This window comes from Pleurodeles waltl, chromosome 7, assembly GCF_031143425.1.
Source record: "Pleurodeles waltl isolate 20211129_DDA chromosome 7, aPleWal1.hap1.20221129, whole genome shotgun sequence".
Taxonomy (NCBI): Eukaryota; Metazoa; Chordata; class Amphibia; order Caudata; family Salamandridae; genus Pleurodeles; species Pleurodeles waltl.
This window is the reverse complement of record NC_090446.1, coordinates 703,879,648-703,904,228: the sequence shown is the minus strand read 5'-3', so window position 1 is coordinate 703,904,228 and position 24,581 is coordinate 703,879,648. Positions and strand designations below refer to the sequence as shown.

General features: G+C 45.5%; 1 protein-coding gene across 2 annotated transcripts in view; it reads left to right on the top strand.

The window, feature by feature from the left end:
• The first annotated feature begins 15,526 nt into the window (after nt 1-15,526).
• The window catches only part of UQCRQ (ubiquinol-cytochrome c reductase complex III subunit VII), a 52,474-nt gene continuing 43,419 nt past the window's right edge, over nt 15,527-24,581 (top strand). The window contains exon 1 of one of the 2 annotated variants that reach the window (XM_069244729.1): nt 15,527-15,614. The gene's annotated coding sequence lies outside the window, so the exon portion shown is untranslated. Of the gene's footprint in view, nt 15,624-24,581 lie in introns of both variants that reach the window. The other variant, XM_069244730.1, reaches the window with a different exon arrangement.

The following is a 24,581-nucleotide window of genomic DNA, read 5'->3' as shown; positions in this document are numbered from 1 at the left end:
CATGTTTTCCAAGGTGTTGTCCAGAGTGTTGTCTGCCCTGCTCAAACACATGAGGAGCTACATCATTTTCCCTGAGGTGGGGGATTTGGTTACAGTGAAAGGAGACTTCTATGCCCTTGGACATATTCCCAACATCATTGGTGCCATTGATGGGAAACATGTTGCTTTGGTCCCCCCCAGCAGGAGTGAACAGGTGTACAGGAACCAGAAGAGTTATCATTCCATGAATGTACAGATGGTGTGTTTGGCTGACCAGTACATCTCCCATGTTAATGCCAAGTTCCCTGGCTCTGTGCATGACGCCTACATCATGCGGAATAGCAGCATCCCGTATGTGATGGGTCAACTCCAGAGGCACTGGGTGTGGCTATTAGGGGACTCTGGTTACCCCAACCTGTCATGGCTATTGACCCCAGTGAGGAATCCCAGGACAAGGGCAGAGGAACGGTACAATGAGGCCCATGGGCGGACTAGGAGGGTGATCGAGCGAACCTTCGGCCTCCTGAAGGCCAGGTTCAGGTGCCTCCATATGACTGGTGGATCCCTAATGTACTCACCAAAGAAGGTGTGCCAGATCATCGTGGCCTGCTGTATGCTTCACAACCTGGCTTTGCGACCCCAGGTGCCTTTTCTGCAGGAGGATGGTCCAGATGGTGGTGTTGTAGCAGCTGTGGAGCCTGTGGAGAGTGAAGAGGAGGAAGGCGAAGAGGACGACATACAGAACAGGAACACAGTAATACAGAAGTATTTTCAATGACACACAGGTAAGAGTACACACCGGCATATTACATTTACTTAAAGACTCCTACCTCTCTACTGTCTGACTTTTTCCCCCAGTGTATGGTAACTGTGTTGTTTCCCTTCCGTTTTCAGAGATGTGGGCCCCACTGCGTGACATCTGCTTTGTTTCCCCATGGACTACAGCTGTGTGACAGCGGTTTGTTGGCATCACAATGTGAATGAACATTTTGGCACGGTCATGTCTAATACATTTGTTCAAAATCACAGCCAGACTCCAGATTGTTTTGTGCAATAAGTGTGTTTATTCAAGTGCTCTAAATTGGATGGGTGGTTGCAATTCGGTGAGGGGTGATGGTGGAGGATTGTCCATGGCAGAGTCCAGACAATTAGTATCACAGGTGCATTGTCCAAATGCCTGTGGAAAGTGGAGCAGGGGCAGTTTAAGGTTGGACAGGGTGACAATGTGGGACAGTGGGATGACAATCAGGGCGGTATCCTTTGCTGGCGGGGGTCTTGACATCTTACTCTGTCTTCTTCCTGGATCTCAGGGCCCGCTTGCGGGGTGGTTCTCCTTCTGCAGGGGGTGGGGTTCTGGTGGCCTGTTGGTCTTGTGTCGGGGCCTCCTGTCCACTAGCGCCGGCCGAGGTGGTAGGCAGTTCTTGGTCCATGCTAGTGTCAGGGGCCCTTTGAGGTGCCACAGTGTCCCGCAATGTGGTGACTACCTGATTCAGGGCCACTACGATGGTACCCATGGCGGAACTGATGTTTCTTAGTTCCTCCCTGAACCCCATATACTGTTGCTCCTGCAGAAGCTGGATCTCCTGAAACCTGGCCAGGACCGTCGCCATCGTCTCCTGGGAGTGGTGGTATGCTCCCATAATGGAGGAGAGGGCCTCGTGGAGAGTGGGTTCCCTGGGCCTGCCCCCCCCCTGTCGCACAGCAGCCCTCCCAGTTCCCCTGTTTCCATGGGCCTTTGTCCCCTGGACTGTGTGCCCACTTCCACTGCCCCAAGGTCCCTGTTGTTGTTGGGGTGTTGGGTTAGCCTGGGTTCCCTGTAGTGGTGGACACACCGCTGATTGACGTGTCCTGGGGACAGAGGTATGGGCCCGCTGGGTGGGTGCTGTGCTGGTGTTTCCAGAGGGGGGAAGGTCTGCTGTGGCCTGTGGCTGTGTGAGGGGAACCGACTGTCCCGAGGTCCCCGATGGACCGGGCTGGTCATCTAGATCCAGGGAGACAGAGCTGCTGTCCTCACTGTGGGCCTCTTCTGGGGGTGGAGTGGACATTTGTGGACCCTCCTGCACGGTGACCTGGCGTTCGGGTCCTGCAGGGGTATAAAAGTATGGTTATTGCTTCTGTGTGTGCCATAGCGTGCAATGGGTGGGTGCCCGTGTACCCCAGTGCTGGCATTCCTTTGTGGGGGCTGTTGTGACGGTGGTTTGGGGGGGGGTTGTATGTGTATGTGCAGTGGGCATGCTTTGGTGATGGGTGTCCATGCTTTGTGGACGCATGCAGGGCTAGGTGTTGGGATGGGTGGGTTGTGATGGTGACACATTTGCAAGGAGTAGATGTGATGGGGTGGGGGTGAGGGTGGGGGTGGGGGTATGAGTCGGCATACAGGTGGGGTGGGGGGGATGAAGTAGTGAAGATGAGACTTACGAGAGTCCATTCCTCCGCCTACTCCTGCGAGGCCGTCAGGATGCAGGATGTTCAAGACCTGCTCTTCTCATGTTGTAAATTCTGGGGGAGGAGGTGGGGGTCCGCCGCCAGTCCGCTGCACCGCGATGTTGTGTCTGGATACCATGGAACGCACCTTCCCCCGTAGGTCGTTCCACCTCTTCCTGATGTCGTCCCGATTTCTTGGGTGCTGTCCCACAGCGTTGACCCTGTCCACTATTCTGCTCCATAGCTCCATCTTCCTGGCAATGGTGGTGTGCTGCACCTGTGCCCCGAACAGCTGTGGCTCTACTCGTACAATTTCCTCCACCATGACCCTGAGTTCATCATCAGAGAACCTGGGGTGTCTTTGCGGTGCCATGGGGTGGTGTGGGTGATGTGTAGGGTGGATTGTGTGGTGCTAAGTGTGGTGATGTGTATTGTTGTGTTGTGTGAAGTGCGTGCAAATATTGCTGGGTGACAGTGAATTGGGCGTCTGGGTGCTCGGATGTCTTTTCTCGGTGCGTGTTCACGAATCTCTAGGAGTGGAGGTTTGTGGGTGATGTGGGTGTGTATTTTATATTGTAATGGGTGTGTGGGAGTGGTGTGTGTATGTGTATCAGGTGTGTGTATTTTGAATTGTCCAATGTGGTAGTGTTTTGTACAAGTGTGTGTATTCTGAGCACAGCGGTGTGTATCGCCAATGGAATACCGCGGTTGAAAGACCGCCGCGTGGATTCGTGTGTCGTGATAGTGTGGGCGTATTTCTGTTGGCGTGACGGTGGAGGTTTGGTCATCGCCAGTTTCTCGCTGCCCTTTGGTGTGGCGGACTTTTGTGGATGTCTGTATTTTGGCTGTTTGCCTGTTGTGGGTCAGAATGACAGTGGCGGTTTACCGCGGCCGCGGCGGTGTTATGGCGGTCTTCTGAACGGCGGTAAGCGCCTTTTACCGCCGAGGTTGGAATGACCACCATAGTGTATTACATATTTTCAAGGCTAACATGCCTAGTCCAATTATATTCAAAACAGGGCACATAAAACATAACTTCTTCCAGCTGTAAAACAAATGTTCCAGCCATGAGAGTTTAAAAAGATAATGAATGGTGGTAGGGGTTATTATTTTGGAGTCCCCACTAAGGTCCCAGAGATGACGTAGACAGAAAGAGCACGTTGTGGTGAATGTTTTGAGGGTGGGCCCATTGTCCTAGGACCACCACAGACTGACTTATGAGCACAAATATTTTGTACAAGTAATGCCCTGCAAAGTATTATGGGGCAAGTTTCTGTGCCACAACTATTTTAGTATGTCTATATGATTGTAATGATTAGAACAGCCCCTAGAGGACACCACAATGAAAATAGCATTTGTAAGAAACATGGTCATGTAACTATAAAGTTAGCCCCTAGAGGGCATAACCACACAAAAAGAAAATGGCAATAAGTAATACAGTGTAACCGATATCTAATCCCCAGAGGTCATAGTGCATTCCACATTTTATGTCAAGACCGGAGGCTCTATTATGCGTTCTTTTCTTACTTTATTTTAAATAGCAGCAGTCAAGAACTACAGCTCCCAAGAGGAATAGCAACAGGCTGTCCTATGGGAGCAAAAACAGGAACTAAGTTAGGCGAATCAGAAGGAGCCCTCAACCATAGAGTATACCCTTGACTGCAAGCAGCCCTCTTTTCTTGCTGCTCGCAGTCAAGATAAGTATACTCTTTCGGTCTCTCTGTTTATTTAATGTGGTTTTTTTATAGTAGTATTGTATAATTTATTAATTCGTTACTTCTTTATTGCGATATTACTAGTAGTGCTTGCGGCGACCTACGGGGTGCCCCCCCTCTTTTTTCCTCACTCCTCCGTGTATCTGTTACTACTGGCTTTCGCGCCAACCGTTGCGAGTTCCATTTGGCTTGTTCTCCGTTTTTCCTGTCAGCGCACGTCTGAGCCTTCGCGCGGCTGACAACGGACCTCTCACCTTCTTAACCGCCGAGTGGCTCCCCTCTGGACGCTCTCCTGGAAAGCCGGTCCTCTTCGCTCTGGTGCCGGCTCATCTCTAACTCCCGAACGACTCTCCCCTTCGTCCCCGCCCTCGGGGAGGAGCCGGGCTCTGTCCTGAGAGCGTGTTGCTCTTGTTAACCCCTTCCTGCCTCACAGTCTCCATTTCTCCTTCTGGGTTATTGCTCTTCTACAATTTCACGATGGAACTTGATAGTTCACCTCTGAGGCCAGATTCCGATGAGGAATCATTCAAACAGGATTTAAATAATTTTATTCAATCCTCAGTAAAGCATGCATTAAAAGCATCAATGGATAAAATGTCTAAAAACATTGAGAACTCGGTTATGTCCATGGTGTCCAATTCTATGGCCCATTCTGCGGGGGAAGGCAGAAAACGAAAAATAACTACTTTCAAATCAAGTAAAGGCGCACAAGCAGAAAGTGAGCTTGCCTCACACCAGAATGAGGACTCGGTTCCTCTCAGGCGTCCTAAGAAGGAGGGGAATTCCGCCAAAAAACCGGCGTCACTTCTGAAATGCAAATCAAAAACTAAACACATTCCTGCGCCAAAAAAGATTGTTATATCAAAAATTTTGGACACAGATGATGAGGACATGGACGATTTATCCCAATCCGATAATCCGGATGATACGTTTTCCCCATCCTCTCCTCCTCCAAAACGTATCAAACTTTCTTCTAGTGGCCCCTCCACCAGTGTGGTAGATTCAGAGGGTATTCCCATGTTCGACCCGTCTTTGATTCATCATCCCAATTCAACCGAGTGGCTCCCGTTGGACCATGTGGGTGAATATATTTCTTCCCGATTGCGTCTACCTCTAGATAAACAGATGCGCTCCAAATTAAAATCTGAGTGTCCTAGACCTTCGTTGGACTCTAACATTACTGTCACTCCGGTTATTGATGAGTCATTCATTACGTTTTTTTACCAAATTCGGTAAAGATCCCCGTAAGGGGGTAGACAAGGCCTGGACCACGTGCCAGGATAAACTCCTGGACGTTGTCGGTCCTTCAGCAAGAATTTTTGACTTAGCGGAATCAGCAAGATTGGAGGATTCCCCAATCGACCCCTTGGACCGTTCCCTCTGGATACAAAGAGCCTTTTGCCTTTTAGGCAATGCGAACTCTGCAATTATTCATAAGAGACGCAAGGGTCTCCTTCTCAGAATGGACCCCAAACTGGCTAACCTAGCTACTCGAGATCCCGGCATCCAGGCTGATGGCAAACTCTTCGGGGATTCATTTATTAAGGACCTTAGTCGTTTCGTTTCTACCTTCTCGTCCCTGGATAAGGCCCAACAATCTTTAAAAAAGGTCTTCAACCAACGGGTTTTTGCCCAGGCCGGTAGAGGCAGGAGCCGCTTTACCGGCCGCGCATACCGAAATCAAGGCTCAAGAGGCTATCCCAACTCCTTCGGGTCCTATCCCCAAGAGTTTAGACCCCACTTTTACCCCCAAAGATCAAGGGGTTTCCGCAATCGTGGACAACGCTTCTCCAGGACGCCCAATAACCAAGGTAAGCCAACTTTCTGGCCTTCCCGTGGGAGGTTGTCTTCGTTTTTTCCTTCAAAAATGGAAGTCAATTACTTCAGACCCATGGGTCCTATCCACTATTCAGGGATATCATATCGAACTCCTTAATCCCCCTCACCAGTCCTATCTCCCGCCATTTCCGAAATTTTCTCTCGAAATGTCCTCTCTCATTTCCTTAGAAGTTCAATCCCTATTAAACAAAAATGCCATCCACTCTTGCACTCCAGATCCTACTGGCTTCCTCAGCTCTATTTTCCTCGTCCACAAAAAGAACAAGAAGCTAAGACCGGTAATCAACCTAAAAGCATTCAATCAATTTGTCGTCTATCGACACTTCAAGATGGAAACCATCATCCATCTCAGGGATATTTTACTCCAATTCGATTGGTTAGTCAGACTTGACTTGCAAGACGCATAACTGACAATTCCTATTCATCCTTCTCACAGAAAATATTTACAATTCCTTTGGGATACAAAAACGTATCACTTTTCCTCTCTTCCTTTCGGTCTATCGTCGGCACCTTGGTGCTTCACAAAACTTTTGAAACCGGTCGTGGCCTACCTTCGATCTCTGGGCATCAGACTTATTATCTATCTCGACGATATCCATATCATGCACCAGAGCAAGTCTTCCTTACTATCTCATCTCCAGATAACATCCACTGTCCTCACAGATTTTGGTTTCCTCATAAATCACGAAAAATCTGTGGTCATCCCTTCACAACAAATAGAATTTCTGGGCTTCCAGATAGACTCTGTATCGGCCTCTCTTTTCCTTCCTCCTGCCAAAGTCTCGGCAATCAAAAAAGAGCTGGTTCTGACACTTCAAAAAGATTCTATTTCCCTCAGAACTCTTGCAAGAGTTGTCGGCCTTCTCTCCTCTTCGATACAGGCCATTTTTCCAGGTCCACTTCACTACCGCGCCCTCCAGCGTCTCAAAATCCTTCATCTCCACCGAGGTTTGGCCTTCTCCGACCTTGTATCTCTAGATCAAGAATCTCAAATGGAGATTCAATGGTGGATATCCCATTTAGAGGCTTGGAACGGCAGATCCATCTTCCCCTCTGTGCCCGATCTTGTATTAGAATCAGATGCAAGTCTCACGGGCTGGGGCGCCCGCTGTGGTTCGATATCGACTGGAGGTATATGGTCCGCAGAGGAGTCCAGATTGCACATAAATTGTTTAGAGCTTCCAGCAGGCTCCTTTGCAATCAAAAGCTTTACAAAAAACAGAGCAAGATGCTCCATCCTACTCCGTATGGACAATATTTCCGCGGTTCGTTATATCAACCACTTAGGAGGCACAAGGTCCAGACCCCTGGCACTTCTGGCCAAGAGACTCTGGGAATTTTGTCTGTCCCACAAATTTTCCCTTCTAGCTGAATACCTTCCAGGCTCCCTGAATTCCAATGCAGACTGGCACTCGCACCATCTAACGGATTCCAGCGACTGGAAACTACACCGCTCAGTTTTTCTTCAAATCAAAAGAAAATGGGGTCCTTTGCAAATAGATCTCTTTGCATCCAGGCTCAACACTCAACTGCCACATTTCTTCAGCTGGCATCCGGATCCTCTAGCCATAGCTACGGATGCTTTCCTCCAAGATTGGTCCAGGACCTTCAATTATGCTTTCCCCCCTTTCATTCTAATCAACAGGGTTTTGAATCAGGTCAGACGTCAACAGGCGTCCCTTGTTCTGGTAGTGCCTTTCTGGCAATCACAAGTCTGGTTTCCACCCCTCCTCGAGCTAACGGTGGACTTTCCAATCTTACTCCTGATGTTTCCGTCCCTTCTCTTGGATCCTTTCGGGCGTCCCCACAATCTCATTCTCAACAAATCTCTAACCCTGACAGCTTGGAACATTTCCGGTCTTCCCAACAATCCTTCTCTATTTCGTCGGAAGCTTCAGAGTTCATCAACAACGCATGGGCGCCAGGCACAAGGCGAGCCTACAGATCAGCTTGGTCTCTTTGGTCAGGCTGGTGTGTGGGAAAACGTGCCAATCCCTTTTCAACAGATTTAAATTTAATTATCAATTTTCTAGCTGCCCAGGCGGGTATAGGTAAATCCTATCGGACAATAAACCTTTATAGATCTGCTATATCCATGAACCACGCGAATATTGATGGCAAACCAATCGGAAGCCATCCTTTAATATGCCGTCTCCTAAAAGATGTGAAACTATCGAGACCTCCGACTGCCAAATATTCCCATGTCTGGGATGTTTCTCTTGTCTTAAATTTACTCCTTTCCTGGCCAGACAATTCGAACCTATCTGTTAAAATGCTTTCTGGCAAGCTTACGATGTTACTGTGTTTGATTTCTATCAAAAGAGTGTTGGATGTCAGGGCTGTAGACGTGTCTGCCCGTCAGTTTTTACCCTCAGGTGTTTTGTTCCATATTTCTAAACGCACCAAAACTAATTTACATTCTGTCTTCTATCCTTTCTTCCCTGACAAACCAAAACTGTGCGTAGGTCTTTGTTTAAAGGAATATGAAAAAAGAACTGGTGACCTGAGAACGTCCTCTTCCAATCAATTGTTGATCTCTTTTCGCAAACCACACAATCCAGTGTCTTCTGCAACTTTGGCTTGTTGGGTTAAATGGATCATGTCCCTGGCGGGGATTGATACCTCCGTTTTCGGAGCCCATTCTTCCAGGGTAGCGATGGCCTCCAAAGCCTTCGCCCTGGGGTCCAGTTTAGAGGACATTCTCAGGTCAGCGGATTGGTCTAACGACAATGTTTTCAAAACTTTTTATTGTAAACCTGTTAGAACTGCATCTTCTTTGGTTATTGACAAGCTTTAAACTCGCATAATAGAGCCTCCAGTCTTGACATAAAATGTAGATTTTCCTAGTAATTTATGACGGAAAGTCTTAATTTTATTAAAGACACGGAGGCGAATATTATCCCACCGCAGTACCTTTATTAACATGTACTTTCTGTCTCCCTCCCAGCGACTCCTGCATTGCCTCCAGCTTCCGGATAACGCCACTGGCTCCATCCTATCCGTCTTCAAAAAGAAACCTCCGGACTTCTCCTGGCAACTTCCTCAGGATCATCTTCCTTCTTCAACGACCTCTCGGTTCATAGCTGTGGTTCAAGACTTTTGTTCTGTTTCCTTGGCTTTGGCAATCGTTGGTCTGATTTACCCACTACTTTATGACTCCATTTGACTAGCTCGCTCAAGAAAAGAGGGCTGCTTGCAGTCAAGGGTATACTCTATGGTTGAGGGCTCCTTCTGATTGGCCTAACTTAGTTCCTGTTTTTGCTCCCATTGGACAGCCTGTTGCTATTCCTCTTGGGAGCTGTAGTTCTTGACTGCTGCTATTTAAAATAAAGTAAGAAAAGAACGCATAATATTCGCCTCTGTGTCTTTAATAAAATTAAGACTTTCCGTCATAAATTACTAGGAAAATCTACATTTTCAGGTGTAAAAGGCCTATAACAATGATATTTCAAACAAAGTCTATCAAGCTGTAAAACAAAACTTCCAGCCAAGAGAGCAATTAAAAAGACACTGAATGGTGGGAGGGGTTATTATTTTGAGGTCCCCACTCATCTAGTGTGGGGACCCAGAGATGACCTAGACAGAAAGAGTGTGCTGTGCTGAACATTTTGGTGATAGTCCCATTGTCCTAGGACCACCTCAGGCTGAGTTATAAGCAAAAAATTGTATAAAAGTAATGCAAAGCAGTATGGGGCAAGTTTCCCGAGTCGAATTCGCTTTAAGGATTTCTGTTTTACGCAAAGTATTTACCAAATTTAAGTGTTTTAAGGGGAAAGCCACAAGAAATTACTCTTATTGGGAAACTGTGAACAATAGCACCAGCGCTCCAATACCGCTGATCGAGTTCAAGCTGTTGTGCCTGTTCGCTGAGCACCATGGGCGCTATGCAGCACGAAGGGGAGAAAAAAATAGTTTGCCCACACTGAAGCATATCAGCAATCGTGCAATAATGCATGTAACAGGGGCAGTCTACAAGGCGTGACAAAAACAGCCTCAAGGCGGGACAAACATAAAGCATTTACCAATGGCCTCAAGTGATTTTTGAAAGGCAAGCCTGGGAATGAAAGTATGTGATGGGTGTGAGATGGGCGTGGCTAAAAGCCCACATTACTTACAGCAGGTCAAAGTGCTTGCGCGCTCAACCTAAAAATAGTAAGCCTGGCTAAACGTATTGGGGCGCTGGAAGCCACAGATGTGGCACTTAGCCCAGAGGTTAACACAAGTACACAAGAGCAGCAAAGTAAAGTGCTGGCTGATCAAGTGGAGAGGTTGGAAAATAAATGTAAGAGGAATAACATCAAAATATTAAATGTGGCCAAGGGAGATGAGGGGAATGATGTGAAGATCTTTGTAGTAAATCTTTTGAAAGAAGCCTTTCCTCAAATTACTTCCTCCACTGACCTCATGCTAGAAATAAGGGTGTGGAGACCTTTACAAGTTGAAGCCAGGGCACAAGAAACCTAGCAGAATTCTGGTTACCTTCTTGACGTACTCAGTAAAAGAGGAAATCTTAAGTATGGGCCTTAACCCCTTGGGCGCCCTGGACGTAACGGTTACGTCCTGGGCAGCACCGCTCGGGTGCCCAGGACGTAACCGTGGACGTAACCGTTACATCCAGATAAGGGCCCTTTGGGGAAGCGCTAGCGCTCCCCTGGGGGCCACGCACCCCCCTCCCCTGGGCAGGGATGGAAGGGGAATCGCTTCCCCTTCCACCCCGATCCCCCTCTGACCCCCCCGTGGCATCTGATGAAGTCAGCGCGTGATCGTGCGCTGACCTCAGCAGAGGCCTGCCCCTCTGTGCTGGAAGCTCAGCTTCCCGTACCGATCGGAGGAGAAATGCTTTTGCGTTTCTCCTCCGATCACACGGAGGGGCAGAGAAAGGCATCAAAGGAAAAGAAAAGCCTTTCCTTTCCTTTGATGTCTTTCTCAGCATTTCTGCTGCCCGATCGTCATGCGATCGGGCAGCAGAAATTCCACTAGACACCAGGGCAGGGTGACCAGACGTCCTGGATTTCCCGGACAGTCCTGGTTTTTAGAGGACCGTCCCGGTGTCCCAGCGCTTCTCTTAATTTTAAACAAATGTCCCGGTTTTTTGGACAAAGGTCAGATCATTACATAAATGTCCCGGTTTTTGGGACAAAGGTCAGATTATCTAGAGAAACCCAAGTTAAAGGTATGCTCTCCTTTAACAGACACCTACAAATTATGCAATAATTAAAGTAATTTATCTGTTACTGTCAGGCAACACAGTCCTCTGTCTGGTCCCAGCAGAGAGACTGAATGGGGAGCAGAGAGAGGTGGGAGGGGGACGGGTCGGGGTGCAGGGTGGGAGGTCAAGCCATAGCTAATAGTATATACGTAGTCTTGTAAATGTGTGTGGGTATATACACACATATGTATAGGCACACAGTCGCAGAGCTACTCTAAAAAACAGGACAGGCCAGATATAAAAGTGAGTGTAAAGTCTTTAGTCCTTATTTTATGTCTGACCTGTCCCTGTTTTTGCTCCTCAAAATTTGGTCACCCTACACCAGGGAATCTATTTTTTTGCTTTGTGTGCATAAGGGGAGCGGCCCCTTGAGCAAGGGCCTCTCCCAAGGGGGGGGGAGTATTTTTTTGGCCATTTCTGCCCCCCCAGGAGCATATCGGCCTATTACAATTACGCTGATCTGCCCCCAAGGGGCAGAAACCCCTAGACACCAGGGATATATATATTTGTTTTTACTTTCTTTTTTGTATCTCTGGGGAGCGACCCCTTAGGCAAGGGTCGCTCCCCTAGGGAGAAAATTGTATTTAGGCCATTTCTGCCCCCATTGGGGGCAGATCGGCCTATCAACCACTAGACACCAGGGATTTTTATTTTTTTGCGTCAGTTTCACGGAAGGCGAGCGGCCCCTTAGGCATAGGTCATTCCCCTGGGGGGCAAATTTATTTTAGGCCATTTCTGCCGCCATTGGGGGCAGATCGGCCTCTTCTATTAGGCTGATCTACACCCAAGGGGGGCAGAAACCACTAGGCACCAGGATTATTTTTTTTGCGCCAATTTCACGCAAGGGGAGCAACCCCTTAGGCAAGGGTCGCTCCCCTGGGTAAGCAGAATTATTTTAGCTCTTTTCTGCTCCCCTTGGGGGAAGATCGGCCTATTTCTATTAGGGTGATCTGCCCCGGGGAAACCACTTAGGCACCAGGGATTGGTGTATGTGTTTGTGGGTGTTTTGTTTGGGGGGCAGCCCCTTGGGCAAGGGTCGCTCCCTATGGAGGCACATTACTGTTGGCCATATCTGCCCCCCTTGGGGGCAGATCGGCCTATTTTTGGAAGGCCCATCTGCCCCCAAGGGGGCCAAAGTTGTTCTGCCCACCAGTGGGCAGATGACACAATTACCCCCGATCCACACCCCAGGGGGCAGAGAGTCTACTAGATGCCGGGTAATTAAAAAAAAAAATTGTGTGGTGTTGGCTACCAACCAGTATGGGCATTGTTATGCCCCCACCCCAACTGAAGGGGGTAACAGTCTTTCAGCTCTCCCCCCGCACACTAAAACATCTTATCCCATGGCAAGCAAGAGGACATTTAATTATTTTGGGTTTTGGTTTTACATTTGGGCCATGAGTGCTTGGCTAACTCTCAAAATTGTCCCACTTGAAATGGTGAGGGCTGCACTTTTTGGACTTTGGGACGCTGCCATGTAGAAAAATCCACAAGACCTAGACACATATGAAAACTAAACATCTGGTGCTTCACATGCACCCCGCACCATTTTCTTACCCATAATGCCCTGCAAACCTCCAACATTGCTGGAAATCACACATTTCTTCCACATTTTTGTGATGGAACCTTCCGGAATCTGCAGTAATCCACAAAATTCCTACCACCCAGCATTGTCTCATCCATTCTGATAAAAATTCTGTCCCACTTGTCAGCCTAAAAATGTTTTTTCTCAAACTGTCTTTTTGGACCCGCAAGTGAGGTATCATTTTTACCGGGAGACTGACAGGAACGTTGGGTGGTAGGAAATTTGTCCCGGGGAGGTAATCCCACACAGAAATGTGGGGAAAACGTGATTTGTCAGCTAAATTTGTAGTTTGCTGAGGATTCAGGGTAAGAAAACAAGGTGTCTAGTTTTCAGAAATATCTGGGTTTGGTGGGTTTCCCTATATGGCTGCTGAGCCTAGGACCAAAAACGCAGGTGCCTCCCCTCCCCCCGCTAAAACAGGTAGTTTTGTATTTGATCATTTTGATGTGTCCAGAGAGTGTTTGGGGGCATTTCCTTTTGCGGGCACTAGGCCTACCCACACAAGTGAGGTACCATTTTTATCAGGAGACTTGGGTGACCGCTGGGTGGAATGAAATTTGTGGCTCCTCTCACATTCCAGAACTTTCTATCACCGAAATGTGAGGAAAACGAGTTTTTTTGCCAAACTTTAAGGTTTGCAGAGGATTCTGGGTAACAGAACCTGGTGAGAGCCCCAAGTCACCCCATCCTGGATTCCCCTAAGTGTCTAGTTTTCAAAAATGAAGAGGTTTGGTAGGTTTCCCGAGGTGTCGGCTGAGCTGGAGACCAAAATCTACAGCTAGGGACTTTGCAAAAAACACGTCAGATTTCAATGTAAAAATTTGATGTGTCCATGTTGTGTTTCCTGGCGCGAGTATTAGGCCTAGCCACGCAAGAGAGGTACCATTTTTATTGGGAGACTTGGGGAACACAGAATAGCAAAACAAGTGTTATTGCCCCTTGTCTTTCTCTACATTTTTTCCTTCCAAATGTAAGACACTTTGTAAAAAAAGACATCTATTTGAGAAATGCCCTGTAATTCACATGCTAGTATGGGCACCCTGGAATTCAGAGATGTGCAAATAACCACTGCTTCTCAACGCCTTATCTTGTGCCCATTTTGGAAATACAAAGATTTTCTTAATACCTATTTTTCACTCTTTATAATTCAGCAAATTAATTGCTGTTTACCTGGTATAGAATGAAAACCCATTGCAAGGTGCAGCTCGTTTATTTGCTCTGGGTACCTAGGGTTCTAGATGAACCTACAAGCCATACATATCCCCGCAACCAGAAGAGTCTACCAGACGTAACGTTATATTGCATTACAAAATCTGCCATAGCTGGAAAAAGTTACAGAAGAAAACGTGGACAGAAATGGATGTTTTTTTTTCAACTTGATTTCAATATTTTTTTTATTTAATCTGTTACTTTCTGTAGGAAAACCTTAAAGGATCTACACAAATGACTATTTGCTGAATTCAGACTTTTGTCTACTTTTCATAAATGTTTAGCTTTCTAGAATCCAGCATTGGTTTCACACCCATTTCTGTCTCTAACTGGAAGGAGGCTGAAAGCACAAAAAATGGTATAAATGGGGAATGTCCCAGTAAAATACCAAAACTGTGTTGGAAAATTGGGTTTTCTGATTCAAGTCTTCCTGTTCCTGAAAGCTGGTGATTTTAGCACAGCAAACCCTTTGTTGATGCCATTTTCAGTGAAAACAACACAAGCCTTCTTCTGCAGCCCTTTTTTCTTTCTTTTTTTTTTAAATCAAACAAAATGTTCCCTGTCTTTTGGCTAATTTCTTGGTCTCCTTCAGGGGGACTCACAAAGTCTGGGTACCTCTAGAATCCCTAGGATGTTGGGAAAAAAGGACGCAAATTTGGCGTGGGTAGCTTATGTGGACAAAACGTTATGAGGGCCTAAGCGCGCACTGCCCCAAATAGCCCAAAAAGTTATGAGGGCCTAAGCACGAACTGCCCCAAAATAGCCAAAAAAAGGCCTGGCACTTGAGGGGAAAAGGCCTGGCAGCGAAGGGGTTAAAAGGAAAACTTAAGGCATTTTCTTCTCTATTAAATCGGACATTTCCCGAGCTACTGAGGGCAGACAATCGGAGCTACGTAAACGTTTGGTGGAACTAAAGGTGACTGGGCGAATTCTCAGCTCAGATTTTCCGCAATGCTAAAAGTCTTATGGAGGAAGAAGCAGTGGATGGATTTCATTAGGCACATAAGGGTGAAAAGGAGGCAGGTGAATATAAACAGGAAATAGCTAAGAACGATCCCGGAGTAGGAGACCTATGCATTTTAGAAATTACGTTTAGAGGTTATGGGAGGGTTCCCGCTGATGGGGGAGCTTGTGGGAGAAAAAGAAAAAAAGCATGCTTTTAATGCTGCTTCTCTGTCTGACTTCTCTGTTTTCGGTTTTGAAACTCTTGAAGACAGTTGCAAAGGTATCCCACGGGTAAAATACATGTCCTACAACGCGGTAACAAACATGTATACACCTATAACTTGGCACCGGAAAATGAATAATAAGAAAAACACTTGTATCCAGAAACAAAGATTTTCCTCCTACTTAGAAACAGTTCTGTTTTAAATTATAAGTATATTGAAACATAGATAAAGAAGTATTTGATTAAACTATATTATAGGGCTTATATTTGCTCTGATGTATACCAAAATGTTCCGATAGGATGAAAAGTGCATTTACTTCTATCCGTTTCAAGATGGCCTCCTTATTCACGAGCAACACTGGCATTTATGCACCGGAAGTTGTATTATTTACCCGGATGTGAATAGGTTGTGATGTCCGCTGTGACCGACCTTACCACTGGAAGCAACTAGGGCAGGAAGCAGCCAGTGCAGACGCGAGTGTGTAGGTAAGCCAGGTAACGATAATTTTTCTGTCGTACTGAATTCCAACCGACTGTATTGGAGGTCGCTGCGCCAGAGGCAGAAGTTTGCCTAGTAGTCCCATGTCCTGCGTGCCAACTATCCACCCTTTTCCGACACCCTGCAACCAAAATATTTAACAGCATGGACCTGCTTACTTTTAGGGTGTCTTCCTTCAACTGTTTTCTTTGGTAAAAGTATTCTCTACATCCAAGTTTTTTTAAATGTATAAATAGCCGTTAGTTGATGAGAGGCTGACGGTTTGTTTAGCATCCCCATTGAAAAGCTTACAACCCCTAATTATTTCAAGATTGATCTGATTAATTGAACGCATGAGTGCCTGAGGTACACCGTACGTTTTCTACTGCTGAGTGTAATAATGGGTATCACAGTGGGATGCTAGTGTTCATGCGAGCTCGGCATTATTGTACCGTATTGCTTTTATTCAGTATTTAATGACCCTTATGAGATGCAGAGTGCGTTATCCGACAAGCGACATCTGCAATATAGGGTAGTGTTTGGTTCAAAGAGTGTTGGAGTGTGGCCTACGTAGGAAGCGTTTTAGCGTCCTATTTGCATGAACAGAGTGGTTCTCTTCTCTTAGGTCTCTAAGCCTAGGGGTTTGATGCCGCGAGAAGATGTGAAAGATGGAACGCATGCACTTTACTTGAATTTATTTTTGCCCCTTCTTGAGGGATATAAATAATATTCATCTGGGCCCCAGGAATATTAGAGTGTAGCTCACTGCATGCCCTGGATGGACGCAGCTGTAGTAGCTACTTGGCGTGCCAGAGATACTCAAAGTAGGATCCCCGAAGAAACGAGTGACTCAGCCACGCACTTTATACAGGCCGCCACGGTAGATGATCTTTGTGTTGAAGTGGCAAGGAGTAGCCCACTGACCTGCACACTAGGGCGATACAGTCCAAGTAAATATCCTTTCACAGAAGTGTGAGTTGCTACACTGGTAACGGGCATTTAGAGTAAACCTTCTATCGTGTCCACCAAGGAGGGAGAAGAGTAACCCTTTAACAGAACTGGTTGTGGGCAACCTGCATAAATGTCCTATACCAGAGATACTCAAAGTAGGATCCAGGGCCTCTTGCGATCTTTCTGACCCCGGGCTGCTTTTTACATGACAGAGCATTAACAGCCATAAAAATGTTAAATACACGGGCAAGCATTTATTTACATGCTAACTGAAGTAAAGAAGGTGTCCTGCTCCACTTAACTTCTGGAATGCCTTCATTTTTAAAGACATCGTGCAACAAACAGGTAAGAATGTGATAGTCACCTCAAAATTCAAAAAAGTTTATTTTATTAACCTGCTGAGACATTTCACCATAGTACATCAGATTGTATCAGTGCATTGAGTATTTTTTTTTTAAAGTGATCGTTTTCAAAAATGAAAGTAGAAACATTCATATCTCCTCCCACTCTGACGACAATGCCAAAAGCGAAGAAGCATGTGACTTGTCATGCAGACCTTTTTCTAGTTGGTTGGGTTGCCAATATACATGGACTTTATAGTTTATTAAATAAGGTACAGGAGAAGGTTTTGTACAGCGCACACATTTAACTTATGTATTTCAGGGTGCTTGTATATGTGAGAAAGAAAAAGGAGGCAAAGTATAACAAAACAATTTCCTAGGATCACACAACAGGCCTTGAAAAATCATAAAAATGTTACTCGACCGGCAGCTTGAGTAACATGAATAATCTACTCGACCAAACTGTAATGTACTTGACCCGTAAACTTGTCTCAAATTGTGTGATCCTAGGCAAATATTTTATTTTACAGAGTCGCCTTTTTCTTCATTCTCACGAGTGCACCTTTAAATATGAGAGTTCAGCATTTCTGCTGTACAAAAAAACTTTTTTAGGTTTGATTAGGCTAAACGTTTGCTCCATGCATAATTAGAATGTAGCCTATTTATAGGGTACACCCGATCGAGAACTTCTTAGTTTACTAATAGAATTCCCATCAGGGTAGGAGTGTTTCTCAGTTTGTTAAAACACTCACTTTTGAAAAATATTACTAAAGGGTCACTTGGTAGTCATTTACAGACAGTAAAGTTACAAGAAATGTCCAAAAACCACCTTATTAATGTGCAGCTTTACTGATAAAACTATATAATGCAACAGCAATAACCTGTGAAAATTGGGTTTCATAAAACATTTATCATTTGCACATCACCAAGTAAAGTGTTCTGATTTGTTTTCATCCTATTAATTTTTATTTGTCATCACACAGAAGTACAAACAATGAGCTTTCATAACTACTGACATTTTGAAATGTTTGTACATTTGTCTTAGTTATTTAAATGTAGTGTGTTAGGATAACTTTTACACTCTACAGCCTTTTATTTCACACTTTTTACAGCAGGTCAGATTGTTCACCTTAGAAAATCTCAGAAGTCTGCATTCAGAAGGGAAAAAAGACAAACTGACATTTGACCTCTGTTTCTGAACACAGAACAAACGTGACAAGAACAATATTTAAGTGTCATTATTGCTCCTTTAGTTTCTGACAGAAGAGAACACCTGTTCTTTGTCAACTGGCCAGAAGGTGCAAGTAGGACTTAAAAACAGCTCAACCTGATAAAATATGACTCGCCATAGCAAGTGGATTTTTCGAGGACTGCGCAATGTGGTCAAGTGGGGAAGCTTGGAGTGATCCAAGGTTTTCTGGTTTCTCAGTGTACAATTCTTTTGAATTGTGATTCAGTAATCAAGTTGCTTCCTTTGTACACTTGATTCTCCAAGTGTAGCAATAGCCAACAGAGAAAGCTTACCCAAGGTGCCATATAAGGATATAGATTGATACAGCATAACCCAGTATTGTCAATCTACGACTCTCTTAGAGACCAGGGTCTTAATTTTGATAGCAGTATTGCATGAAATCCTCAGTATTACTTCTTGATTCACTGCCCACACCAAGTACATGCTTTGCTTCCCATCTGCCCACCTTACACCGTGCCCCAGCCCTGCTGGCATTAATGTTGCCCTCAGGCACACCACAATCATACTTTTTGGCCCCACCGAAGTGAATTGTAACCATGCCTTATAGAAGTGGTCTTCAAACTTTTGAATGTTAAGCCACCCACCTGTGTTGGAAAAAAAATCGAGCCCCCCACAATTTTTCACAATGATTGTATTATATTGACAGTGTTTAAATTTGTCTAACATATTTAAATATTGCACTTAAGTTCTGTTATCCCTTTTAAAAATATAATCAAATACATGATTGGCAAACATACAATTCTGGTGAGCCAGGCCTTACTAAAGTGAGCACGGGACCCACGTCTGGACATACTTTTCCCACTTAGGGCTACTTCAGCAACACAAAAAGGTGATGGAGGAAGTCTCAGGATGCTTGTTTCCTGTCCAGGGAGGACCTGGCCTGGCAGTTTGGGCTGGACTGTTCCTGTGGTGGGGGTACAGGATCAACACTTATTTGTATATGGCTGGGTCCAAACTGGGTGGCATGGTGAGTAAAAGAACAATAAATTAAACCCTGATCTGTGACTGGGGTACAGAGTCAAGGCTGATTTGGATATGTCTGGCTCCAAACTAGGGTGGCACGGTGAGCAAAAGAACAATGGGTTAAACCCAGATCTGTGACTGGCGGTGAGTGTTTGAAAAGTTTCAGTACTCTGTCAATCATCCTTTTGTGTTGCTACAGTCACCCTAAGTCGGAAGGGTATGCCCAGATATGGGTCCCATGCTTACTGTGCCACTGGATTCAGGCTAGCCTGGCTGATGAAGGGTGATACCCTGAAACCTGTCCCAGGATGCTTGTTTCCAGTCCAGGGAGGGCTTGGCAGTTTGGGCTGGACTCTTCCCATGGGTAACTGGGTTAAGACTGATTTGCATATGGCTGGGTCCAAACAGGGGTGGCGTGGTGAGCAAAAGAACTATGGATTAAACCCAGATCTGTGACTCGGGGTGAGTGTTTGAAAAGTTTCAGAACTTCGTCCATCATCCTTTTGTGTTGCTTTAGTGATGCCCATCTTGACGCTACTGGCAATAAAACATTTTCTAACTTACACATCAAGAATTTTCAGTTCTATTAAGGGCACGGAAGCAAGAATTATGTTTCTCCTTCTTTGCTGTTTATTACACAAAAAACCACAGCAGCCAATAAAAATAAACTTTTGAATAAAACTACATTTCCCTAAACATTTAGAATGACCTCATGTCCTTACACCTGTCACAGTCATAACCAGATATATAAAAACAAAGGTGCCAAAACACCACCTCTTTCTGTGCCCAATGGTTGCACAGCTTAGGCTTCCAATTGTATCGAAGAGTTACTGCCATCTGAGGAAAATGCCACACATTCAGGCGGAACAAAACTCAGATCTGGAGACATCAGATGGCCAATCCGGTCCGGAATTCGAAGATGAGAATAGATACCAGCATCAGTTACCCGTTCTGATTGGATTCTGAAAGAAGACAAATAAAAAAGAGGCATTGTAACGCCCGGATTTCCTAAACAAAGGCCATCATAAAACACATCAAATACATAATGGTTGGGAAAACGTTACCAACATGATTATAAGTAATATCATTGCATTAACTTGTATGTTGTGATATCATAGGCTGGAATAATTCTCGCCTCCGTGTCCTTGATAGAATTGAACTTTTCTGACGTGCTTGCTGGAAAATGTTTTATTCTATGTTGGGACTGGAGGCTTCTGATTATACTTGTTCAAAGCTGTTGTAGTACTGTAGAAGCCACATCTAATATGGGTTTGTAATAGAAGGTCTTGAATGTAGAGTCTGCAGACCAATCCGCCCCTCTCTTAATGTAATGAGGGTGAGAATCTGGGCTGAAAGATTTTGAGGCCATGGCCCCTCTCACTAAATGGGCTCTAAACCTCATGTATCTGTGCCTGCCTCAGAGAGAATCCATGTCACCCAGCAAGCCAAGGTGGCGGAAGACACCAGGTTAAACTGTTTCTGGAGAGTGGTCAGGAGCCTCCCACCCCCATTAGACTGGCGAAATTCCCTGATACGATCTTTGTGCTTTTTCAGACAGTGAACAATACAAAACTTTTGGATCATCTGGGAAACGTAAGTAAGTAAACTGTCTAGAAAGAATTTTTGTCCTTAGAGACTCCATCAGGAGAAAAAACTCTGCCTGAGAAGCCTAGGGCCTTAAACATCCTCCTGTATGACAATAACATAGCAAGACTGTCAGCCTAGCTGACAGTTGTTTCCTAGACAGGTCTGAATTGGCGAGCCATCTCTGGAGGAATTTTAAAATGGTGTTAACGTCCCATAGATTGGAGTATTTCCGGAGGGGAGGATTGGATAAGCGAATGCCTCTAATCACTCTACTTAACAATGTGTGTTCTTCAATCAGTTTTCCTTCAGTAAGAGAATGGCCCATAAAAATTGCATGCCTAATTGACTGAAAGTAATCCTAAACCACTGTAAGCTATTTCCTCTAAGAAATTGATGACAGATGTAACAGGGGCCCCAAGAGTATCTAAACCCTGTGCGTCCAACCAACCCAACCATTTTCGCAAAGCTGATGCATAACGCTTATGGGTAGAGTCAGACCAGGATGCTGATATGAAGGTGATAGATTGTTCAGAAAGGTTTGGCACAAAACAACGTGTCCTGAAATGAACCAGGTCATGAGCTGCAAGTTGCCTTGAACCAGAAGAGGGTGGGACAGGCCTGCTGGATCCATCAGGAGGTCCAGAAACAAGGGAATCTGTACCAGAAGGTCTCTGGGCTTCTCCAGCAGTACTGGGAACAAGGGTTTAGCTCTCCATACAGGAGTGATCAGAATCAATTCTGCTCACTGACTGAGAGTTGGGGCTGGGTTCTTTCGGTATAATCGGAAAAGTAGGGAATGAAGAGGACCTCTACATTGAAAAACATCCGTTGCTAGGGCCGTCGGATCTAGTCTCCAAGAGCAGAACTGACTCAGTTGATGAGATAAGTGGGACGCAAATAGAGCCATGTGACACTGGCCCCACCAATCATGGAGAAGCCTGAAAGGCTGCCTGATCAAGCTTCCACTTGCTGGGATACCCGAGGTACCTTGAGTTCCAATCTGCTACTATGTTGCATTGACCTGGTAGACATTCTGCCGTCACCGATATATGATGTTAGAGACAATGATTCCAGAAGGTCTTTGGGATCTCTGCTAGGACTCTGGATTTTGTTTCCCCCTAATTTGTATATGTATTAAACTGAGAAATGTTGTCTATTCTCAGCAGAAAGTATGTGGGGCGAGGGGCTAGGATCTTTATTGAAAAAGACCTGGCTAAGAGCTCTAAGCAATTTATGTGTAGTTGAGCTTCTTCTTGGGACCACGCCCACCATTGGAGATGTTGCTGCATCAAGCACCCCACCAAATCTCCTTCTGGACTGAGCTTAATTTCTTGTCTGGAAAGAACTGGAGGGAAGTAGAAGTGTCAATCTGGAATCCTAGAAATTCCATCTCACGGTAGGGAGAGAGCTCTGGTTCAGTTTCCTTAATGAGGAACCCTAGATCCTGTAGGAGCTAGCCTGTCCAGTCAAAATGTTGAAGGAGGTCCTGAACGTCCTAGGCCAAGAGGAGAATGTCGTCCTTATGATCAGACAGACGCCTCTGGAATGGATATTCTCTACTACCGGGTGCATGATTTTGGTAAAAAAATCCCTGAGCAGAGGAGAACCCTAAAGGAAGGATTTTGAAGTGGAACTATTGACTCCTCCATGCAAACCGAAGAAATTTCCGATTTGGAGAAAAAATTGGGATAGAAAGATAAGCGTCCAAGTATTCTGCTTCAGACTGAGAGGAAACGCAGTGAAAGGAATACAGCGCTCTTAGTCTGAGTAATAAATATATTAAGGCATTTCTCAAGATTCACACACGCAAAAAATAACGTGAGCTTTTATTTCAAGGTCAGCCACACATGTGCAGTTCTAAAAATGATTGCAGCAGTAAAATAATAATGATCACAGAAACCGAAAATGCAATACTTCAACAATTTATTATATATATATATCAATAGACTGTATATTCATGCATGCACAACGCAAAGCTAAAAATAAGAATTAAAAATGCATCACCATGGGGCTTGACACCAACGGCGTCCCTTTGTCTGCCAACTTCAGGCCGCAGAACCTGGACAACCGAACAGAGGGAGACTGCCCGCAGTGGGTTTATTTTCTGAGCAGTGTGTCCCTTCTCAGGTGAGCTCCTTCTCCCGAGCCATCAAGCTTCCACTACCTTTTATATACTTTAAACAACCTTAAGAGGAAGATTCTAGAAACCCTCCTTCCATCAGGTAAGTTATTTATTGTTCAAATGCTGGCCGCACCAGGTCAGGTTTGAAAGAGCACGTTTAGACTGGCCACATCCCAACGTGCACTTCAAGCCCAAGCTGTTTCTTTCTTTACCATAAGCATTCTGAGCCTGGTACATCCTATAATTACTACTCTCCCATGTTATTTGCCCGTACATGGTAAGAAAGAGCGAAAACACATTACACAAGCTGTGTGCAGAAAAATACCTGCGCCACTAGTGTGACTATGTTTGCAGCTAAGCTCAAGACGGAGTTGGTGGTTAAAGACAGATAGGATTACACTAAGTTGAGGCGAAATATCCAGTTGCCTTCTCGAAGAATGTCTCTGAGGAGACTAATCCCCTCCATTTTGAAGGGAAGATAAAGGATCTATGTGTTGAATCCCTTCAGGTTGATCACTAATAGGGACCAACCCCCAGCTTTTGGTCACCACAAAACTATTGTTGCAGAATCCAGAAGGATCTGGATGACAGAGACCTATTGTATCCTTGACTAGCAGTTGGTATATTTCTTGTTGAATAAAGGATTGATCTAGTTTGGAAAATGGGTATGAGGAGGAAGAAGGATTTGTTGAGGCACCACACAAAAAACCCATCTTGAACCCGTTCACTGTTTTTAGGTCCTAAGGATTGGAAGTCGGAGAAGACCAGTTGTTCAGGAAAAAATGAGTTCTGCACCACTGATGGAGATTTCAGTCTTACCTCAAATTTGATCCTGATGCGTGGTTTCCTTGGGAGCGGAAGGATCCTCTGCCTCAGCCACCATGAGCTCTGGTTGGGTAGGTGTCTCAAACCTGAGAGGAATATCCCCAGCCTTCAGTAGCTGGTAAGGACTGAGGGTTTCTGAGAAGTTCGGCCAGATTTGCCCTTGATAACAAGCAGCCTTGACAAAAGGGCGGTGTTGAAAGACCTTATGGAGAGAAGATTGGATCTTTTCTAGGGCTGTGAATGTGTGGACCAACTTTCACCAAACCCTTAACACATTTGTCACCAAAAAACAATCCGTTGGGCAAAGGCCCTTGTTCTGCAGATGCCAGTTCGGTGAGCTTAGAATCAATGGGCCTGCGCTGCACTGAAATTGTGCAGCTGGCGTTTCCTAATAAACAGCACGTGTTGTGCCCAACCTGCCAGGGTATCAGGGTCAGTGGGCTTGTCGGTATCCTTTGCGGATACTACCATGTCTAGAATTTTGCATATTGGACCACCAGTGTCAAGGACTTTATCTTGACACAGCCTCCAAGACCTTTTGATCCCTTTTTATGGGATCCCTACAGGACCTTTTAAGGAATGTGACCAGGCTGGGGTCGAGCTCTGGGGTCTCCGCTACTTTGCCCGGGATGTCCGGGTGAGGACATTCTGAGCGAAGACAGTTCCAGGCATCTTTCTCAAAGCCTTTCAGAGCCGATCGTGGACGTAATTAGAGACTGAGGGAAGAGGAGTTCAGTCCGACGAGCATGGGTTGGCAATGTTGTTGGGGTCAAAGGACAGGTGTGAGGGTGGGAGAGGTCACCTGGGAAGCATTTGAGGACTTGTGTTTGTCAGTGCGAGGATGTTTGGCACAATCAGTGTAGTCATCAGAGACAGAGTCGTCGGAGAGGACATTGTTTGGAGGGGGAATGGCTTTAGAAGGGGAACTAGTTGA